The sequence below is a fragment of the Aedes aegypti genome, chromosome 3 (genome assembly GCF_002204515.2).
Source record: "Aedes aegypti strain LVP_AGWG chromosome 3, AaegL5.0 Primary Assembly, whole genome shotgun sequence".
Taxonomy (NCBI): Eukaryota; Metazoa; Arthropoda; class Insecta; order Diptera; family Culicidae; genus Aedes; species Aedes aegypti.
The window spans coordinates 32,163,860-32,187,970 of record NC_035109.1 but is presented as its reverse complement, the minus strand read 5'-3'; the positions used below and the strand labels follow the sequence as shown (position 1 = coordinate 32,187,970).

Genomic DNA, 24,111 nt, shown 5'->3' with positions numbered 1-24,111 from the left:
TTGCAGAATCAGGGGCTAAATTCTGAGAAAATTGAGAGTATCTCTCACTTATCGCTCTCTGTTACAATCATGATTCGCAACACATCATGATACACTGTTTATCGTCTGCGCTACAGCTCTGATTACATCGGATTATATCGGATTACATCGGGGGGATAACTGTGCCTGATAAAACCCAATATAAACAAGCTCCAAACCGTGGGTGCACAATTGCTATAGAATGTTCGAGGATTGTTTATTATACCAGTAAAATAAAACACCTACCTTCAAATATAAATAAGCGAGAAAAATGAGTTTTATCATCGCTCTCATTTTAGGGCTCTCCTTCACTTCTGCTATTCATCATACAAATACAGATACAGATACGATGTGCTTCAAAATCAAATAAGAACGAATTCTGCAATGCCTGTGCAGAATACGAGCTGTGATATTTTTGCAGAATGCGAGTTGGAGTTCTTGCCGAATCCAAGAGGGGAATTAGGCTCAATCCGAGACGGAGTCTTGCGAAAATAAAGCTGTCATTTTTACAGAATTCTTGTGGAATCTGAAACAAGGTTCTTCAAACTCCGACACTGAATTCTTTCAGAAACTAAAACGAAGATTTTTGCAGAATCGAAGACAGGATTTTTGCAGAATACAAGATAGAGTTCTTGCAGTATCTGATATGAGATGTTTGCAGAATCCAAGAAGGGGTTCTTGCAAAAACGAATATGGAATTGTAATGCAGAATTCAATACGGAATTCTTACAGAAACCCATTCGGAATAATTGCAGAATCCAAAACGGGATTCTGTATGTTTTAAAAAAGCAAATCTGTTCATCATACATATTTCGGCCGTCGTTAATCTTAATGTTTCCATGCTCTTGTCCATCTTCTATCTCCCCAGTACATGTTTTCAACCATCTTCCATTCATACGGTAGGAATTGACATCAATTAGACTGGGTCAACTTCCGCTCCTCAACCCACTCAAAAATACATAAATTCATCTACTTCCACTGTCACATTCATCATCATACTGTGGTCAGTAAAAACTATCCCATTCATCAATTTTGTGTGTCGCCCACTTTCCAATCAGTATAGTAGCAGAAACAATAAACTTCTCTTTTCACTCTGGTACTAAACCTAGTACTGAACACAACCTACCACGGACACAAAACGTGCCTAATCGCACTCTCGCTGAAGTGATTTATTGGAAAATTTTCTCCACGTACATTACATATTTCTTCGTGTGCTTTAATGTGCGGCACAATGAGTAATTTGTGCTCAGTTCAGGGCTCTAATGAGGAACACTTCTAGTAATTGTGCTTCTTCGTTATCTTGTTAACGTTGCACCCCCACTGGAACAGGTTCTGCTTCTTTGCCAAACTCATAATAGGCTTCAACCTCTTTTTACAAAAGTTCTTTTTACGACGATTGAATATATCATTTATTATTTGTATATCAGCCGTTGGATGGCAACACTGTTCCATCAGGTTGAATTGCATCTACACCAAGAGAAAAGAGAAATTCAACGTTCAGTAGAATGGATTTAATTTAACAATGCACGAGTTGACTAATTTGACGTTTAAGCGGACTCGAATTCACTGGTCTCTATGGTCACAAAAATAACACGTCACCGTTCAAACGTCAAATAATGAACTGATGCATTGGTCCATTGGAGAGGATAACAGTTACAAGCGGCGTACTTTCTAGCACTGAATTATACAGTGTCGCAATAGTTATTCATTCAACAAGTTGTAAAATAAATATTTTTTTCAAAAAAGAGTCATACATTCAAAAAGGCTTGCTGAGTTGGATATATACGATAAGTGCTGAAGAAACGAGATTTACAATGAGTGCCGAATGTTTCGTAAACATCTCCTGTTATTAAAATTTTGCTTTAATCGTTAATTTTGATAATTATAAAAATGTAAATAATCAATCTTTGACAGTTGAACCCCGCTCAGGTTGGATCGTAAAAAATCGGCAGAGCGAACCTCGTTGTATTTGGGTCGAACCTGGGGCGGATCCGGGTTCGATTCGACCCAATAAAAAAACGTTTTGACAGCTGTTAGAGCGGATCCAGGGCGAAACTTGGTTCGCCCCAGCAATAAAGTCATTTGGAAATCCAGAGCGATTCGATAGAGGGGCTCAAATATTAATTTGCCAACTCCCGAATAGTGCTCATTCGAAAATTCCAACAACTCAACAACAATTCATTACAACTCATACTAATTTTGATAAATTTTCATACAAATAGGGTCCTGAATCCCTGTCCCAATTTCAGTACCAAGCGCTTAAGTTACAAAAATACATGTTTACTCAATTTTTAAATAATTTTCGTTGGTTTAAGTCAAAAAGCATTTTTTATGATGTTTGAGATTTTGTCACACCCCTTGGTTTAAACTTAAATTTTGGATATATTTTGTTTTCAGTGTCCCTTTCGATATGTCAGAGAGGGACAACCCCAGTGTTAACACTAAAAGCCCTGTGGTATTTTGTCGACAAAGTAACATGATCAAAAGTGTCAAAATTTATTTTTTAACACTTGTCCGCCTAAGATATTCGTCACTTACACGGACGACGAAGCCTCAAAATCAGTTGGAACGCTAAATTCAACCCACTATATCTCGGCTGTCCTAAGCCCGATTTACAAAATTTTGGCACCTACAGAAATGTATGGGCTTCTAGATTCATGTCAGATTTTTGAAATATTTTTGGGAACTTCTGTTTGATTTGTAGTACTTAAAACACCGGAGCAAGTCCTAAAAAATGTCTAACCGGCGGTAATTTGTAGATAACTTAGAATTTATCGCGATAACCTATAGATTTTTTTATTGTATGATGATCGTATTAGTGTAATCTAACAATTGGCATTTAATTTTTGATTGTTAGCCGTTCAAATAACTACAATATATTCACAAAACTGCGTAGAATACAGAAAAAATACATTTTCAATTATAACTTGAAATTTATCGCGATGACCCAAACATTTTATGATCTTAAAATATACTCATATTTAGGGCCATCAAATTATCAGAACACTGAAAATAAATTTCAGTTGAAAACACTACAATATTTTCACAAAATAATGAAAAATACAGGAAAATACAGGTTTTTTCAGTAATTTCATATTTATCGCAATGAGTCATCAGTTTTATAATTTTAATATCTTTGTTTGTTCATAAGAAACAAATTTCCTGAACATCGTTGATCGCTGTTTGTTCAAAGAACTACAATATATTCACAAAACTGCGTAGAATACAGAAAAAAATACATTTTCAATTATAACTTGAAATTTACCGCGATGACACAAACGTTTTATGATCTTAAAATATACTCATATTTAAGGCCATCAAATTTGCAGAACACTGATCATAAATTTCAGTTGGAAAAACTACAATATTTTCACAAAATAGTGAAAAATACAGGAAAATACAGGTTTTCTACAGTAATTTCATATTTATCGCAATGAGTCATCAGTTTTATAATTTTAATCTCTTTGTTTGTTCATGAGAAACAAATTTCCTGAACATCGTTGATCGCTGTTTGTTCAAAGAACTACAATATATTCACAAAACTGCGTAGAATACAGAAAAAAAATATATTTTCAAATATAACTTGAAATTTATCGCGATGACCCAGACGTTTTATGATCTTAAAATATACTCATATTTAAGGCCATTAAATTTGCAGAACACTGATAATGAATTTCTGTTTGGTAAGCTACAATGTTTTCACAAAATAGTGAAAAATGCAGAAAAATACAGGTTTTTTACAATAATTTCATATTTATCGCAATGACTCATCAGTTTTATAATTTTAAACTCTTTGTATGTTCATGAGAAACAAATTTTCTGAAAATCGTTGATAGCTGTTTGTTCAAAGAACTACAATACTTTCACAAAATATTGTTTACTAATTTTCTGTATTAAATTCTGAAATTTCTGAATTTCTGAACAAACAAAGAGATTAAAATTATAAAACTGATGACTCATTGCGATAAATATGAAATTACTGTAGAAAACCTGTATTTTTCACTATTTTGTGAAAATATTGTAGTGTTTTCAACTGAAATTTATTATCAGTGTTCTGCGAATTTGATGGCCTTAAATATGAGTACATTTTAAGATCATAAAATGTTTGGCGCATCGCAATAAATTTCAAGTTATAGTTGAAAATGTATTTTTTTTCTGTATTCTACGCAGTTTTGTGAATATATTGTAGTTCTTTGAACGGCTAACAATCAAAAATTAAATGCCAATTGTTAGATTACACTAATACGATCATCACACAATAAAAAAATCTATAGGTTATCGCGATAAATTCTAAGTTATCTACAAATTACCGCCGGTTAGAAATTTTTTTAGGACTTGCTCCGGTGTTTTAAGTACTACAAATCAAACAGTAGTTCTCAAAAATATTTCAAAAATCTGACATGAATCTAGAAGCCCATACATTTCTGTAGGTGCCAAAATTTTGTAAATCGGGCTTAGGACAGCCGAGATATAGTGGGTTGAATTTAGCGTTCCAACTGATTTTGAGGCTTCGTCCTCGGTGTGTTAATATGTTATAGCCGTTATTTGAGCTGTTAATTGCTGAAGTAGTTGCAAGAACATGCTCTTTCGTATTATTGAATAAAAACAAGAATTTATTTAACATTTTAGGACCCAATTGCGTTATTACGGAGTGGCTGGATGTTGAAAATGACTATTTTTGCCGTTATGAAGTACTACTTTTAAACACCAACGATGCTGAAAAGTATGACTTTTCAATACTGGTTTTGTTGGTGGGAAAAGTAGGCCGATATGTTGGTAATTCTTTTAATAAAATTAGGCTGCTATGCAACGGAATCGCATTTCTTTTGAGATACGTAATGTATTATTACACAAAAGTTTTTTGAAAATATGCAGAATAATATATAACGCATCACTATATAACTTTTGACACCTTCAATCGGGCTTGTACGAATTGAAAACTTTAAATAAAAAACGGCGCATTTCATTAAAATGGCGTTTACGAAAAAAATATTTACTGAACTATTAGAATTGGGTTGATGAGCGATGGAAAATTTCAATTCGCCATAGTTTGATCACAAGAAACCCATTTTTCTAAAAATAGGGGTGATTCAAAAGTGGTTTCAATATTGTTTGTTTTGTTGACGAATAGATTCTCATGCACATTTTCAGCGAGGGGAAATAAATACTCACACGTCAGTTTGTATGGCAGCTTAAGTAGAAGCACGCACAATGCACAATCCAACAGTGTGCGTTACATGTGTGTTACATGTTGGTTTTGTTAGCTACGACGCTATCCAATTTATGACAAACGTGGAGGGAGAATATTTTGGTGTGACAAAATTATTTAGGTGTGAGTCTATTGGATGGCAAAATCCTCAATACCAACTTCAAATGTGTTTTAAAAATAGTTCCGGGATACGGAAAAAATTATGAAACCTTGGATTTTGGCTCTATTTTTACCGTAGAATATGTAAAATAAACTGAATACCCCCAAACAAGCCAATTATTAGAAAAAATACACAGAGAGAAAAAATCATGGTGAATCTACGTTAGATTATATATTATGTACCTAGTCTGTGTGTCAAAATATAGGTCAAGAATTCTATTTTATTTCTTTTTATGTATGATCAAACTAAGATTTTTTTTCTCTCAGTGTATTTTTTTGTTATGGTCCTTGTTGTATACTAAAACGTCTTCGAAGACACTATTTTGATCAAATGCACCGTTTTTAGGTTATACACTTTCAAATTATAAAAGATCCTTTCTTTTATAGGCCCCTTCTAAAATGTAGTTAGAGAAATTTTCCAATCCATGTTGATATGAATTGCCCGGACGATCCCAGGAACCGGCCTTAATTGGCTTAAAAAAATATTATTTTGACAACTTTTATGCATAAAGAAAAGAATATAGAAGATGTCACAATTAAAGTTTTGATTTTTTTCCAAAAGTTGTCAAATTTTGTTTTTACAGTTTTTTGTTAGAAGGGGTTGAATTAATTTCAATCACTTTCTGAGCGGTTCCATTTGAATTCGAATGCCGGTTTACTTTTGTATTTTTTTGATTTGGCTGAAACTTGGCATATGCTTTCTTTATACCCAAAAATGCCTATTTGCATCATCGGTTCTCCATTTTTACCCTAGCGTTACTTTTGAGAAGGGCCTAAGAAAAATAGCCTTAACAATTTTCAAAAAAATAAAACTCAGAAACGGTTTGTCTGATCGGTTTGGTGTCTTCCGCAAAGTTTTAGGTTATTGTTGGAACTATTTGGAAAAATATACACTGTAAAAAAATGTTTTAATTTTTTTATTTCTAAAATAAAGCTTAAAAATCCATTTTCTCAAAAATCTTTTTTTTGATTTTTTTTTATTTTTTTATATTTTAAAGTAGACAAAAAATGGAGTCTTTTGCATGATGATGAAGATGAAGAAATCATGGACAAAAAAATTATGATTTAAAAAAAGGTTAATTTTTCAATATGGTCTTAATAAACTTTTTGAATGCTTTTCGATCCGATTTTATGAAAGTACGCAAAATTTGCAACAAAAAAGGTATGTGAGAAAATTTTGCTAATATCCACCGTTTCCGAGATACAGCGATTTTAAAATTAAATTTACTGAAAATTCACAACTTTTGGTTGTTTTCGGATGTTTTACGAGTTGATAAAATAAAGAATATTTTTTTCTGAAAGCATTTTATTTCATGTTCTTATACAATGATGGAGCGTCCTATTTTGATACAGATTTCTTACTTTTTCATAATGTTTATATTTTTTTACTATCATTACAGCTGGAACATTGCATAACTTCTATTTTATATACGGAAACTGAAATAAATGAATGGTATTTTTGTGTTCCCTGAATAGTTATTGCTTTCGAATATTGTTCATTAAGCTGCTCCTTGATATGTTCATACTCTGTTGTAGTTGCATAAGAAAAGAAAGTTTGTGTTAGTTGCTCCTCCTTTCGCTTTTGAGCCCAATCAAATAATAATCAAATAATTATAAAATAATTGGCATTCATTGTTCTAAGCTATCTTTTACTTTTCACTTGATTATCACTTGCTTGTGTCTTTGCTGCATCAGCTCTTTTTTATACCATCATGGGTACTTGAATCGACTGTTAGGTACGTTTCTGTCCGACCACTAAGATATACCAACGTGCTGTACTTTAAGAAAACATCAGGTATATTTGTGTGAGACAACTGGGCACGTTACTCCTCTACTCATAAAGCTTTTGTTTTTGAATGGAAATATTTCATTATCTTAAATCGATATAAATGCATTTCTCGTATTGATTGCTTTATATACGTTATTTTGTTATTTTTTTAACTTTTAACTTTTTGTTCCATATTTTATTGATAATTACATATCAAAATATCACAATGTTGAATGTTGAAGTTGTGTTTCGTTAAAACAAAAAAAAATCATTTTTACAGGGCACATTTTTTATTTCGCCTCATACAATGAAAAATTAACAAATCAATATTTTTTCAAATATTTTAGTCAAAAATTCTCTGCTCTTTTAAACAATGAACAACTTTTCTAGGCTTATGAGCCTCGAAAAACATTCGAAAATGACCGAAAATTGAAAATTATATCATAATTTTGTATTAAAATCGCTGTATCTTTAAAACGGTAAAAGTTAGCCTGATATTCCAGTATATTTTTTTTTTTGTTGTAAATTTTGCGTACCTTCATAAAATCGAGTTGAAAAAAATTGAAAAAGTTTATTAAGACCATTTTCAAAAATTCACCTTTTTAAAAAAAATCATAACTTTTTTGTCCATGATTTCTCCATGTTGACCCACTGTGCAAAAGACTTTATTTTTTGTCTACTTTAACATATAAAAAAATATAAAAAAAATCAAAAATACGATTTTTAAGAAAATTGATTTTTAAGCTTTATTTTCGAAACAAAAAAAATTACAACATTTTTTTACAGTGTATATTTTTTTCCAGATAGTCCCAACAATAACCTAAAACTTTGCGGAAGACACCAAACTGAACAGACAAACCGTTTCTAAGTTATAATTTTTTGAAAATTGTTAAGGATTTTTTTCTAAGGCCCTTCTCAAAAGTAAGGCTAGAGTCAAAATGGCGAACCGATGACGCAAAAAGGCATTTTTGGGCATAAAGAAAGCATGGGCAAATTTTCATCCAAATAAAAAAATATAAAAATGAAATTTGGGTAAAAAAAGTCGTTATTTTCTGTGGAATCGCTCTTCTACAACTAGCTGTCAATTATTGCTTTTATACAAGCGACATGATGTTCAAAATCAATAACTTTGCATGTCAGACTCTAGTGCTAATCCAAAGTTAGACCTCTTCAAATAATGGTGATTGGTATTTTGAATTGAATCAAGAGATAAATCCCTTCAATCGAACGTGCTGATTTTTTTTTCACCGTATAGTTCTTCTCTTAGATTTGCACTACTGTTTAATCTTGACAATGCCAAATGAAATATTCTTAAATTCCACATTGAATGTTTTGATTTGAAAGTTGTCAAAGTCAAAATAAACGTTTTTGCAAGGCCCAGATTTTTACTTTTATCTTCGGAGTGCAAGTCTTGCATCTTGCCTCGACACCAACTCGCATCTGTTGAAAGGGGATTGAACTCAATATGTTTCAACAACAAGCTGTTAATGCTTACTTTCACACAAGAGACCTGAGGTTCAAAATCTAAGACTTTTTACTTCAAAGGTTATTGCTCAAGACAGTAGAGCTTGTCCAAAGTCAAATCTATCTATCTTCGAATCATGATTATTGATTATTGGTGTTGTAATTTAGGTCAGGAGTTAAATACATTTGACGTTTGCCGAATTGATTCGTTGCCATGGTAACGTAAATAACACGGCCCCGGTCAAACGTCAAATAGTGAACTTGTGCATCGGTCCATTTCAAAGGAGGCCATGATGCGACGAATGAACACTGGTCGTCTTAACGAAAAATCGATGAACTTTTCATTTTAATTTTCAGTTCCTCAATGTTATGTTGTCTGGACCAAAAATAAAAACCAAATTCGCAAAAATGATCAATCGGCAAAAAAAGCTCTCAGTTAATAACTGTGGAAGTGCTCATAAGAACACTTATCTGATAAGCAGGCTTTGGCCCAGTTGGGACGTAACGTAACGTAACGTAAGAAAGAAGAAGAAGAAGACTATCCCCCAATCTGATCAAAATTATAGCAGTATGCGATAAACAGTCTCTCATTATGTGCAGCATATTATGATAGTTACAGAGAGCGATACGTGAGAGATTCTTTCAATTTTCTCAGTATTCAATCCCTGATAATACATCAATTAATCTATCAAAATTCAAAACAGAGAGATACAAAACTATTTATTTTTATTATGAGCAAATAATCTAGTCTCCAGAATTTACCACGCTCTTCCCCAAACCCTTTACATGCACTGTCACACTTTCAGACATCTCACTCCCCTAAATGACGGACATTATTTTTGAACGTTCCCCAAAAATTTAACTTTGTCTTAAGGTGAAGATGAAACGAAGCCAAGCCTCAAATTTTCAAGAGCACGAATCTGAAGAACCAAACATTTGTTTAAGCTGAAAACTTAATTGATTCGTCACTAGGGTGTTTGGTTTTCTAGATTTGTGCTTTTAAAAATTTGAAGTTTGGCTTCGATAAGTCTTCACCTTAAACTCTACTTTCGGAGATCTTTAACATTAAATATGATTCACAATCTAGGTAACGGTCGTATTTTGGACCGCCTAAGGAAGTGATTTTAGGTTTTCGTACAAATTTATTATTTCCACACACGATGAGCGTTAAGTCAGTGGGGAACAAGTACAAAACTTTGGAAAATTGGATTATTCTTTCATTAAATGCGAAATTATCGTACCTTCATTTCACTTTGATTGGATTTGATGAATGCTGTAAACTGCGAGAGATATGTAACAAATTTACTTTGGATGATCAATAGAAATCGATAAAAGTATGCAGTCAGAGTGGACCAAGTGCTCATAACCATAACAGCGCAAATGATGAGCGCGCTAAGGAATGCGAGGAAATGAAAGACCTTTTAAGAGATTTGTCAGATTTTTCGACATCGAATGATTTTTCTACTCATCAATCAAGAGAAATTCATAAATATTACTTAATTCGATGCATTTGATTTTGATTTTGATTTGCGTGAAACGTGTTGTAACGGTTGTGTGGATAAACCAATTGAATTAAATTGATTTTAGCCAAGATAATGACATTTTCTATGTACAAACGGTTGACGAAAGTGTGAAACAGCCTTATCTTTTCAAATGAATTGCGAATTGAGTTGATCTTTTGATTTAAACGGGGAAATTTGTTGGAAAATGGCTCAGGGTAATTAACGTGATGATAATTCAATAACCGAAGGTAAACAAGTTTAGTAAAACGAGACTTTATTGGCTAAAAGCGTCATCTAATGCCATGGGTACCTAAAAGCACAATTGGGCTAGTTCATCACGAAAGGGATATGGACAATTCTGAGTCATGAGAAGCTAAACTTTCGGTCATCATATCCGTCTGGCCGACACGTAGAGAGAAATGAATATGCTTTCAAATTATACACTGGAAACCCATCTAAGGCACGTCTTCCTCCACTGGGCAGGGCGATAACTTTTACGGAGTATGAAGTGACCGTGAGAGTAATATTAATTACGACCCACAGGGTGTATGTCACATTGTCGTCATATCATTTATGCAGCGAGAATTGATTTGGTGAAACAATATGTACGAGGAACCATCCGGCCAGGGGAAATTGTTTATGGGCTGCTAATGCGATTGACCGCGTACGTTTTGTGGGAAGAAAGTTGATTAGAAATTCAGGGCGCCCAGTGGTAATTAAAATGATGGACTGACTGTCAGGCGTACGCATATATCTTATTATTTATGGCAAGGGCGTGAAGAGGCGTAAGGCACTTTCAATTGTTGTTTACACTCGAATATGGTCGGAAGTGACATTCTTGCTTAGGTTAGCAATTTTGAAGCAGTTGAATTGGCGTTTGAATATATTTCCAATATATTGGTGTTCTGAGTTAGACAACAATTTGATAAAATTAAATTCAGAGATTTAGCTATTCTAATCATGTTTGTGTTGATTTAGTGTTCTTCTTTTTGTTATAATCGATATAATTGTCAAGATAAACCCTTCACCATTTTTTATACTTATATGGGAATTTCTTTAATTTTTAGGCCAAGATTGAAATTCCTTCTACAAATCTGATTCCATTCACCTGCTCCAGCGAAAAAAAAGTATCTGCTCACTGACATTTTCCCTTTAGGCCTCGTAAGCAATTTTCCACCGAACAGCCCAACCCTTGACGCTCCCATCCATTTAGCTAGCGTTGATCTAATTTTTATAATGTCAAGCGCACAACCGTGAACAAGAGTGCCAAAGTGGAACCGCAGGGAAAAACTCCAACCTCCAAAGCGAATAAATGGAATCGATGGAGAGCAATTTCAATTTACTTCTGGGCTGCCTCAAGTTAACCACCCTCGTTTTCATGCTGTACTTTGCTAAGGAAAAAAACCCGAACCATTCGTATGTCAGCAGCACCGCTATAAGTCATTCGGAGTGGGTGCATTTCCTCTTACAGGGGAACCGAACGATGACAACTGTCGTCGTCGTCGTTGAAAGTTCAGTTCGAAACGAAAAGGCGTCGTCGTATCACTGTTGTTCATCTATGTTAGTACCGTAAAATGGGGTTCTTTGATATTGCTGATAACTTGCGTGCCCCTCAACATATTAAACGGAAGAGCATAATTTCTGTTAATCAGTTTGGTAAAAGGAATGCAAAAGCAATGTCAGAATTTAATGTCAGAACTATTTTCGTTGGAATCGTGAACATCTGAGGCTTTATATTCCAAAAATATAAAATGGAGGGATTTTAGCACTTTTATAACTTTTACAAACCATTAGTGATCGTATACACTATTTTATGAAGTTTTAATTAGTTTTCCACATATCCTTGACAGCGTAGTTATACTAAAACTAGCATTCGGCCTCATATCTCTTAACGAGAAGCATTCTTTCACATTTGGGCCATGTTTCGTAACCAAATTACCCCCCTAATTCCCAACCCCGCATTTAGACGGGGTACACTTTGGAATTTTGTGTATTTTTTCATAGCTCGGAAATCAAAATGATTTTATTTTTGGCTTAAACCTTGACTCATAACACGCATATAAGAAAAGTTTTTTACGACATTTGAAACTTTTTTGTATTTTTGAAAATTGATTGAAAAATTGTATTCTTATATAACCTACAAATGCCTGGGGTTCATTTAACGTGTAATGTAAAAAATCATAATTTTTACATTTTTCTACAATCAACCTATCACAGAAGAAGAGCTTGGTGGTATTAAAATAATTTTAAACCTGTTTTTCCGTTATTCACACAAAAAATAAAATTAAAATCAGAAAAAAATAAAAATAAATCATATTTTTAAAAGTACTGTGAAAACTTGAATTGTTATTATTGCCAAAAATGCTTCAAGAAAAAATGAAAAAGGATAGGGATATTCAAAAATAAAAATTTTAAAAATCAAAAACCAAAATTTATAGATTTGCGAAAATAAAATCAATCATTGCTCAAAACGTGTATAGAACGATTTTAGATAAATAAAAATGATATTTATATCGAAAATAAAAATGTGGGTATTAGAGGGTTAAAACAATTATATATATATCGTAAAACGCCTAAAGTTATGCAACGCTCAATATACTTTACGAAATTCATTAGATTTTGTTTGAAGTATGCTTATTTAGGTATATTCCAAAAAACGATTGATTTATGTTGAATGCTATATAGAAACATGAGAATTAAACGTCATCTAGTCAGAGGTATAATTTTGTGCAAATCTTTAAGGACTCATGATTTGCGCCATGTTTGTTTCAAATCTCAACACTTTTGTGAGTGATTTTTTCAACAAATTTGTACTCGAATGCATAAAATCTAATCTATGTTCTTTATCCAATGCAATTTCATTTACAATGATGTTAAACAGTAGCTTAGTAGGTACCCAAAAACCGAAAATTAGCATAAGATTTATATGAAAAATTTAAGATACATGCAAAATGAATCGTTATGCAATCTTGCAATTGTAATCGATAACTAAGACTCCAAAATTTGTTTAAGAAGTATAAAACAAAAGTATTGCAAATTGAATTCCGAAAAAAATCATATTCTCAAAAAAAAACCCTTCAAAGTTATCCTGTTTTACGGTACTCGAGATGACGAAATAGGGCGGCGAATTTCACGCTTCGATGGAAATGGAAGTTACCGGATGATGAACGGAGAATTGTGCCTGTCACCATTATCATCACCGTTAGGAGCACCTCGTTAAAGTGCAAATGCTTGTCCTGGTGTGGAATTTTCCACGGATTTTTCAAGGTGACTGGAAAATGGGTCGCGGAAAGGCCGAAAGACTGAAAGACTGAAAGACTGGAAGCCTGGAAGACTGAGAGGCTGATAGACTAGAAAACTGCCAGGACTGAAAGACTGGATTACTGAAAGACTGAATGACTGGAAGCCTGAGAGACTGAGAGACTGAAAAACTTACAGACTGGGAGACTGAAAGACAGAAAGACAGAAAGACTGAAATACTGAAAGACTGAAGGACTGACAGACTGAAAGAATAATGGACTGAGGGACTGAAAGACTGAAAGGTTGAAAGACTGAAAGACAGAAATACAGAAAGACTGAAATACTGAAAGACTGAAGGACTAAAAGACTGAAAGACTTAAAAACTGAAAGACTGAAAGACAGAAAGATTGAAGGTTGAAGAACTGGAAGACTGAATAACCGAAAAACTGAATGACTGAAGGACTTACAGACTGAAAGAGTGATGGACTGATGGACTGAAAGACTGAAGGTCTGAAGGACTGGAGGACTGAAGGATTGAATGACTGAAAAACTGGAAGACTGAGAGACTGAGAGACTGAGAGACTGAAACACAGAAAGACAGAATGACAGAGCGGCTGAAAGACTGAAAGACTGACAGACTGAAAGAGTGATGGACTGAAGGACTGAAAGACTAAAAACGTAAAAACTGAAAGACTGAAAAACTGAAAGACTGAAAGGCTGTAAGACTGAAAGCAGAAATACTGAACGACAGAAAGACAGAACAACAGAAAGACTGAAAGACAAGAATTACAGAAAGACTGAAAGAGTGAAGGACTGAAGGACTGACAGATTGAAAGAGTGAAGGACTGAAGGACTGAAAGACTGAAAGACTTAAAAACTGAAAGATAGAAAGACAGAAAGGCTGAAGGATTGAAGAACTGAAAGACTGAAAAACCGTAAAAAAGAATTACTGAATGACTGACAGACTGAAAGAGTGATAGACTGAGGGACTAAAAGACTGAGATACTGAAATACAAGTCGGACTCGATTAGCCAGAGATCCGATTTTAAAAGAACTTAAATATTATTTATTTTTAGGAGCATTGGGGGTCTTGAGAAGAAATAATTCTTTCCAGCATACCCAAAAAACCTTTTCTTAACCCCCCTTTTCCTATAAACGTTCAAAACTGCTAAACCATTATTATTGTATATTAGAATACTAAATTATCTCAAATTTATGCATAAAAACTGAAAAAGAATATCAAAAAACAAACTCCGAATAATCGAGTCTAAAATTCCGGATAATAGAATCCCAAAAATCGAGTCCAAGGAAAATCGAATCTCCGGATAATCGAGTCCGACCTGTACTAAAAGACTGAAAGACTGAAAAACTGAAGAAATGAAAGACTGAAAGACTTAAGGACTGAAAGACGGAAGGACTGCAAGATTATTGAAAGACTGGAAGACTGAAAGACTGATGGACTGAAGAACTGGCAGACTGAAGAACTGAAAGACTGAAAAACTAACAGACTGAAAAGCTTAAAAACTAAAGGACTGAAGGACTTAAAGACTGAAAGACTGTCAGGACTGCACGACTGAAGAACTGGAAGACTGAGAGACGGAAAGACTGAAATAATGGAGGACAGAAAGAGTGAAGGACTGAAGGCATAAAATACTGAAAGGCAGAAAGACTGAAAGACTGAAGGACTGCAGGACTGAAACACTGAAAGACTGGAAGGCTGAGAGAAAGAAGAACTGAAAAACTGACAGGGCTGAAGACATGGTAGAGAGAGACTGAGAGACTGAAAGACTGAAAGACTGATGGACTGAAAGACTGAAGTTTTGAAAAACTGAAGTATTGAAGGACTGACAGACTGAAAGCCTGAAGGACTGCACGGCTGAAACACTGAAAGACTGAAATACTGGAATACTGAAAGACTGACAGGGCTGAAAGACTGGAGGACTGAACGACTGATGGACTGAAAGACTGAAGTCATGAAAAACTGAAAGATTGAAAGAGTGAAAGACTGAAATACTGAATGACTGGAAGACTGGAAGACTGGAAGACTGGAAGACTGAAAGACTAAAGGACTAAAGAACTGAAGAACTGAAGAACTGGAAGACCGAAAAACTGACAGAATGAAAGACTGAAGGACTGAAAGGCTGAAGGACTAAAAACTGGAAGACTGAGAAATATCGTAAGATAGAAAGGCTGAACGACTTGCTAAGCCATAACAGAGTTTTTCTAAGACGAGAATGAATGAACGGCTAAAAATGGCTTAAAATGGCTGAAAACGGCTTAAAATGACTTCAAACGATTAAAAGCGGTTTAAAATGGCTTAAAATGGCTTCAAACGGGTAAAAACGACTTAAAACGGCTTAAAACAGCTTAAAACAGCTTAAAATGGCTAAAAACGGCTTAAAACGACTTAAAATGGCTACACACGGCTTAAAATGGCTTCAAACGACTAAAAACGGCTTAAACGGCTTAAAATGGTCAAAAACGGTTTAAACTGCTTAAAATGATTCCAAACGGCTAAAAAAGGCTTAAAACGGTATAAAATGGCTAAAAACGGCTTAAAACAGCTTAAAACAGCTTAAAATGGTTTCAAATGGCTAAAAACGGCTTAATACGGCATAAAATGGCTAAAAACAGCTTAAAACGGCATAAAACGGCTAAAAACGACTTAAAACGGCTGAAAACAGCTTAAAATGGTTTCAAATGGCTAAAAACGGCTTAAAATGGCTTAAAATGGCCTAAAATTGCTTAAAACGGCTTGCAACAGCTTGAAATGGCATAAAATGGCTAAAAACGGCTTAAACTGCTTAAGAGTAAAATAACCAAATTTTCAAAACCAGTTTTTTTTTTGCTCAAAATTGAAGTAATCTTCAGAAAAAATTATCATTACTTTGAACTTACTATATGTAATGCAATGATAGATTTTCATGGCAATTTTTCAAAATTTGAGCGAAAAAACTGTTTTTTTATTGTTGATGATTGCTAATGATTGAATGATGGAGTCTTAAGCCTTAAAACGGCTTAAAATTGCTTTAAACGGCTTATAACGGCATAAAATGGCTAAAAACGGCTTAAAACCTCTTAAAACGTGGAACGGCATAAAGTGGCTTAAAATTGCTTAAAATGGCTTCAAATGGCTTAAAACGGCATAAAATGGCTAAAAACGGCTTAAAACAGCTTAAAATGGTTTCAAACGGTTTAAGATGGCTAAAAACGACTTAAAACGGCATAAAATGGCTAAAATCGGCTCAAAACCGCCTAAAATCGCTTAAAACGGCTTAAAATGGCTCCAAAAAGCATACAACAGCTAAAAACGACTCAAAACAGCTTAAAATGGCTTAAAATGGTTTACAATGGCTAAAAACGGCTTAAAACGGCACGAAATGGCTAAAAGCGGCTTAAAATAGCTTAAAACGGCTAAAGATGGCTTAAGCAGCTTGAAATGGCTTCAAACGGCTTAAAACGGCATAAAATGGCTAAAAACGGCTTAAAATGGGAAAAAACGGCTTAAACTGCTTAAAACGGATTAAAATGGCTTAAAACGGCATAAAATGGCTAAAAACGGCTTAAAACCGCTTAAAACCGCTTAAAACCGCTTAAAACCGCTTAAAACGGCTTAAAATGGCTCCAAAAAGCATAAAACAGCTAAAAACGACTTAAAACAGCTTAAAATGGCTTAAAATGGTTTACAATAGCTAAAAACGGCTTAAAACGGCACGAAATGGCTAAAAGCGGCTTAAAATGGCCTAAAATTGCTTAAAACGGCTAAATATGGCTTAAAACAGCTTGAAATGGCTTCAAACGGCTTAAAACGGCATAAAATGGCTAAAAACGGCTTAAAATGAAAAAAAAACGGCTTAAATTGCTTAAAACGGCTTAAAATGGCTTAAAATGGCTTAAAATGGTTTACAATAGCTAAAAACGGCTTAAAACGGCACGAAATGGCTAAAAGCGGCTTAAAATGGCCTAAAATTGCTTAAAACGGCTAAAGATGGCTTAAAACAGCTTGAAATGGCTTCAAACGGCATAAAATGGCTAAAAACGGCTTAAAATGAAAAAAAAAACGGCTTAAATTGCTTAAAACGGCTTAAAATGGCTTAAAATGGCTTAAAATGGCTTAAAACGGCTTAAAATGGCTTAAAACGTCTTAAAAGGCTAAAAACAGTTGAAATTGCTTAAAACGGCTAAAAACGGTTCAAAATGGCTTAAAATTACTTAAAACGGCTAAAAACGGCTTAAAACAGCTTAAAATGGCTTCAAACGGCTTAAAACGGCATAAAATGGCTAAAAACGGCTTAAACTGCTTAAAACGGCTTAAAATGGCTAAAAACGGTTTGAACAGCTAAAAGCGGCTTGAAATGGCTTAAAACAGCTACAAACAGCTTCAAATGCCTTGAAACGGCTTAAAGTGGCTTAAAATGGCTTAAAAAGACTAAATACAAGTCAAGAGATGCAAATATATTAAAATGGAGTTAAGCGTAAATAGAGTGTCAATCGAGAAGAAATTGATAAAGCTTAAAGTAAATTGAAAGTTCATTGAAGCTGAGTTCTGAAAGCGAATCCGGAGTGAATAGAGTTAACCAGTTAGAGTTAGCTGAAAATCCATTCGGGAAGACGAGTGTTGGAGGCAAGAGAAGACTCCAAATTTAAAATAGGGAACACAAGTTACACGATTACGAAAAAGAAACATTGAGCTCATCATATAAAAGGTAGTTGACATTATCAAGTATCAATTTTATTCCCAATCGTATGAATGCGTCAGAAACTTATCCTCCTACCCTATAAAAAACGAATATTCTTCGAAATACCTTAGCAAATAAATTAATAATGATCGCCTTTAGAAAACACACCAATTTTGGAAAAAAAACGTTAAATTATTATTCTCAAAGCTTATCGTGTGATATCATGAATCGATGTTCCATGACTTGATAACGACTCGTACAATATATGAAGGTTTGAAGGTCTACTCAAACAGCTGTTCGAAGCATTTCTGTTCCATTACTCGATATTTTCATGATTCGATGGTCCCTTCGGGTATCGACTCATGGAGGTCGGACTATATTCCACAATTTTCAATTATGCTACTAAAAATGTTTAAAATTACTTTTGATAATGGGGATTTTTTTTTTATTTCCGTACGGTTTTGGGCCGAAAGTTCTCAGATTTTCATGAAACTTTTTCCACAGGCAGGACTTATCAATATATGAATAAAAAAAATTGAGAAAAATTCAGGGTCGCCTATTTTCCCGGAAAACTCAGTTGGAATTTTTTTGTTTTCCCCTGACACTACTTACTTTGAAATATCATAACTCAAGAACGAAGCATCATAGAAACAAAGTTTTTTTATGGAAATGAAAGCAAATTTTCTCAGAATTAAAAAAAAAATTAACTGGAAAAAGTTTTCCACAAAATTTTCCACCGTTGAGAAAATTCGTAAAAAAAAGCCGGGAAACTATGTTCCAACTAGTGCAGGATTTTCAAAGAAATATTTTTGAGAACAGAGTTTTATAAATTTCAATCACTGAAATTTTTAAGATGTACTACTTTTTAATTCCTGCGTTTGGTCATAGTTTTGTGAAAAATGCCCAGATTTCTCGTACAAGTCTTTTCGTTCGAAAATCATAACTGAAGATAAATGCGTCACAGAAACATTTTTTTTTTGTCAAATCGGAAGCTTATGAAATTACCTTCTCAAAAATATATTTTTGAAAGTTTTCCACTAATTGGAGCATAGTTTTTCCGGCTTTTCTTTACGAATTTTCTCAACGGTGGAAAATTTTGTGGAAAACTTTTTCCAGTTAATATTTATTTTTATTCCTGAGAAAATTTGCTTTCATTTTCATAAAAAAAAAACATTGTTTCTATGATGCTTCGTTCTTGAGTTATGATTTTTCAAAGTAAGTTGTGTCAGAGGAAAACAAAAAAATTCCAAGTGAGTTTTCCGGGAAAATAAGCGACCTTGAATTTTTCTCAATTTTTTTTTATTCATATATTGATCAGCCCTGCCTGTGGAAAAAGTTTCATGAAAATCTGAGATCCTTCGGCCCACTTTGTACGGAAATAAAAAAAAAATCCCCTAATGCTTCTGTTAGCTCACATTATGCCACTTTCAAATTCTGTAAAGCATTCATTGACTCATGCAGAATGATTCTTGTTATTCTAGCGTGCAGTAAAAATATGGTGAGCTCGTTCCATTTATGATTTAAAATTTTGTCCCGAAACCAATCAGTTGTCATTCGGGGACACTTTTTTTTATTTTTAAAGCCATGATTTTTTTGGAATGCTTAAATTGTTAATATTTATTTAAGTTTAAAAAGATTTAGCTGGTTCAAGCGTCAAAAGGCAGGACCAGGGTGGCCACCGAACCGGGAAAAACGGGAAAAGCAGAAAAATGCCGGGAATTTGAGAAGATCACCGGGAAATTGTTTTGTACGAACATTTTCAAGCTTCAATCTACAATCCATTTTCCAAACAAGTTGTAGAAAGTAGTTATGTTTAATAATATTACCATGAGGCATCCGTTATTTTGAACAAATAACTTTCAAACATTGATTATTTAATTTCTACCATGCTATTAACCTTCCAGTCGTTGCGCGGTTTGCCACCGTCAGAAACACCGCGTTGCTGCTGTTTACAGAAAACGAGTTACAGCTTATATAAAATGTGTAGAATATTCATAATAAGCGGTACAAAAAGGTGGGTGGATGTCAAAAAATTAAAATTTTCGGTGTTATTGAATTTGTGAATAAGTAAGTTAGTAAGTGCTTCTACATATTATGTAGCCTTGTTTCATCGATAGTAGGCCTTGTTTTCCTTATGAAGAAAATTTATAGGATTAAGAATTGAAATACATTCACTTACGGTAAAGAACTACTTGGGAATCTGGATGATTTACTTTAGGCACTTTAACTGAAACTCATCAGTAAGATGTAATTAAAAATCTTATTTTTACCAATTTAAAAAAAATATTCCAGTACTTTTCATAGAAACGATTTTTGACATAGATTAATCAATACAATCAAAGTAGTGGAAAAAAGGGTTAAAACCGGGAAAATTTTGTAAAATATTCCGGGAAAACCGGGAAAAAAGCGGGAATTTTAAAATCGAAATTTGGCGGCCATCCTGCAGGACGAAGCCGAATTCAGTGGGACCAAATCATATTTAATTCTTATGGTATGAGGTGAGGGAATACAATCATCAATGGTTTTATTTATTGTTTAGCTATAGCAGTACATGAACCACTTGTATTTCACTTTGAATGTGCAATGATATTATCTACCGTTACGATTGAACTCCAACAGAGCATAAATGTCACGTTCTGTTTTTATGGATAAATGCGAAAAAACCTCACCTGTTCTGTTAATCTTTCAACATGAAAAAGTATGCTGACAGGTTTCTGCCTAGTTACGGTTAAATCATTTCAATCCGAATCATCATGACAAGGAATCATTACTCATTCAGGAAATAAGGAAAAAACCGCACATCACCGTTACCCAATTCTTGCCATACTTTTCTGCCTCTACCCTGATTAATGCATCTCTCGATTCAAATTTAACCCTTTTTCTCATCTCTCATCATTATTTCAGATCGAAACGATTTACCCCGTGTTGATTGGCTGGTAAATCACTGCCCCCATCTGCTGGAACCAAAGTGAGTGATCAAGAAGACGATTGCATCATTGCGCCCGCCAAGCTGTGTGCCGAACGCATTTGCAATTTGCATTCTCCTCCTTCGGCCAGTCTAAGGCTTGCTGTGTGAGGATCCGACCCAGAGAACAAAACGTGCCACGGTTCGCTAACCAGAAGTGATGAAACAAGATTAACGACACGACGGTTCCATTTTGATTGGAATCTATCAGCGAAACGACGACGACACGAACAATTCGAATCGAAACTAGAAGGCAGAAGGCGATTCCAGCGGACCGAAACGTCGATTGAAGCAAAAAAGGTAGGAAATATTTCACCGCCTCCGGTCGGTGTCTGGCGTCATTGCGTAACGATGCATAATTTCTTTTGCGGAGGGAATTGGATTGCAATTGCACACATCCTGGTACCATGGGCGTAGCTAGGGTTTTTTTTAAAAGGTTTTCATAAATTTCTCCGGAATGCGCGCTTTCTTCAGTTCGATGCTTTAGACAAATTTTCCGAACACCAAATCGAAGCATTTCTCTTTGATGATAGCAAAGAGTGTCGCCTATCGTGGTCAGTTGTTCCGAATTTCGAGGATCTAAGCAGGAGATCTCGAACTCCATTAGGGGAATCAAGGTTTACTTCCAAATCGCAAAGAAAGGAGGCTGTCACGTATTGCCGGAAACTCTTAAAGATCGCGAATTTCTTCTCAAACATCTTGAAGATATGAAGCATACATTTATACATATGACGACAATTGTTTTATTAATTTCTCAAATAACATCTTTAAAATTTCCAGGGGAGGGGTCCTGGCCCCTCTTTTCCTACGCTAATGTCCACTACGCCAGAGAGCAAGGTGGCGTCAGGTCCTGTTTTTTATGATGACAGAAGAAAGGCCCGCAAATTTTGGCCGACCCAATGCGAAACGAAACGCAAAGGATATAAATCATTTACTCGTTTCCGTGACCGCCAACAATGGCTTTAATCGCTACCATTTTCCAATTGAACGGTACGTCCTTAAATGAGACGAAATTGGCAAGTTCGACGGGGGGAAATTGCGGTTGCGTCCGCATTCAATAAATGAAATAACATAGTACTCGAAACGGACAATTATCAGTAAAACAAACTCGGGGCGAAGAAAGAAACTCAAAAAGTAATGCAAGGCGGCAGGGTCCTTACAGGTTTTGTGTCATCTCGTGGCGGTCCATTTGGTCCCTTGACCACATTGACACAGTCGTAAATATTTTCTCCGAGTTTTTTTTTCTGTTATCTGAATGGGTTGGAATGGAGGCGGGACAGAGCGGAGGGCTCAGACGGCAGTTGAAGGTTTCGTAACGTTTGGCTTGCAAAAGTTGCATGTTTATGATCTCCGGACAGGAGATGTCATTTTGCTGGACATATTTCAGGTTGGTTTTGAAGAAAGCATTAAAAGTTTCGGCATGTATAGTCACCAAAAAAAATTGAGATGCCAGAAAAATTCAATGGAAATCCATTAAGGAATCTTAAAAAACTTACTCCAGTAAAAAAAAAATACCGGCCTAAAATCGATTTATCACGGTTACAATCAAGGGCCTATCCAGGTTTTCATAAATAGAAGCGAGCTGAAAATTTTAATCGCTTATATTGTAAAAGAAGGACAATTTGCATGAAAACTTTTATGAAACGTCCTCACATGAAAAATAAGCAAATGAAAACCAAATTTAGTAGTACCTACCTTCACGGTGCTCCCCTGACCGTTATTATCAGAAAAAAATCTCCATCAAATCTGTGCTCACCAGTCGTTTTCTATAGCTAAGCTGCATGTCGGGCAAAATTTAAAAAAAAATCGTAGGGCCCGTTTTGAAGTTACGCCCTTTTGATTGTTTAAGTCCACAAATTCAAAGGAAATCTGAAATATTTGACCGGGTTATCATTAGCCGTGACTACCAGAAGCAATATACCATCAAAATTTGGTAATTAGTTGGTTTATTTATTTATTTGTAGCTTATGGGTGGAGATTTGAAAGAGAAAATCAACAACATTTGGAGTTACGCCCTTTTGGAGGTGTAATAATTAAAAACACTAATTTTAAATAGAATAATTAGGCATTCTAATACCATTAAGCATGTTCAAATGTTTTCAATGGCACATTGCATTTACATGCAGCAAAAGTGTTTCACAATTAACTGATTTTTAATAGGCTCAAGTGCTATAAGGCATTACGGATCCAATCATGTACCACATACAAAAAGACGTAACAACTAGAACAATTATCAATTTAAATCATAGTCACGTGAATATTTACGCCCAATGCTAAATATACTTCATTTGGCCAACCGCGAACTAGGTGGCGGTAGTGAGCAAACGTCAAACTGTCGGCCAACTACAAAATATTTAAATTGGGAGCTATTCTGCTGTGCTATGAAAAAAATAGAGTGTTACGTATGTTTGTCTGTGGATGTATGAACTGCTATAGCTCAACTAGCTATCCCCTCGGCTTTTCCGGCTAACTTTGTACTACCCCACAACATAAACTTCAATTGCCGAGTAATGTAGTAAGGTAAAAAGGTGTGATACGCCCCCCCCCCCCCTTAAGGAAAAATTGCTCTATAGCAGTAGCAAATGCATCACTCTTAAAGTTTTTTATGTCAATGTGTTGCTTATTTAGTTGGTCATGCTCTGCAAGCAACTTTCTCTTTCCAGATTGCTTATAAAAGGTGTACTAGATGTTTTTTTGTAAACCGTCCCAATGTTTACATTTCAAAACAACCCAGGCAATATGCCCCTCCCACAGAAAAAAGGTCCACAGCGTTGTAGAAATGTTTCCAAGGAGAATTCCACCACTTGCTAAGCTTAAAGGGGTTCATTAGCAGTCGTCTTCCGGTAAAAGTTTTTGCAATAAGCACAAAAGTAAAGGAAGGGCTTCATTAACGGCAAGGCTTGCTTATCGGACGCATAATTTTATACCAAAAACTTGATTTTCGATATTTTTAGAATTTCTTTTGATTGTTTATACTTTTCAAAGAACATATATGCGCAACATCATTTATTCGCGAATAGTTAAGAAATGTAATCATATTTACTTGTAAAAGAAGCCTCAATCTCGTGAAACTTCAGAGAGGCGTATTGCCCCGGTGGGGCGTATTA

General features: G+C 34.7%; 1 protein-coding gene across 4 annotated transcripts in view; it reads left to right on the top strand.

Annotated features, from left to right (window-relative positions):
- The window catches only part of LOC5578948 (disheveled-associated activator of morphogenesis 1), a 573,726-nt gene that overhangs the window by 145,651 nt on the left and 403,964 nt on the right, over positions 1-24,111 (top strand). For all 4 annotated transcript variants that reach the window (XM_021852537.1, XM_021852538.1, XM_021852536.1 and 1 more), the window contains exon 3: positions 20,944-21,304. The gene's annotated coding sequence lies outside the window, so the exon portion shown is untranslated. The remainder of the gene's footprint in view (positions 1-20,943; positions 21,305-24,111) is intronic.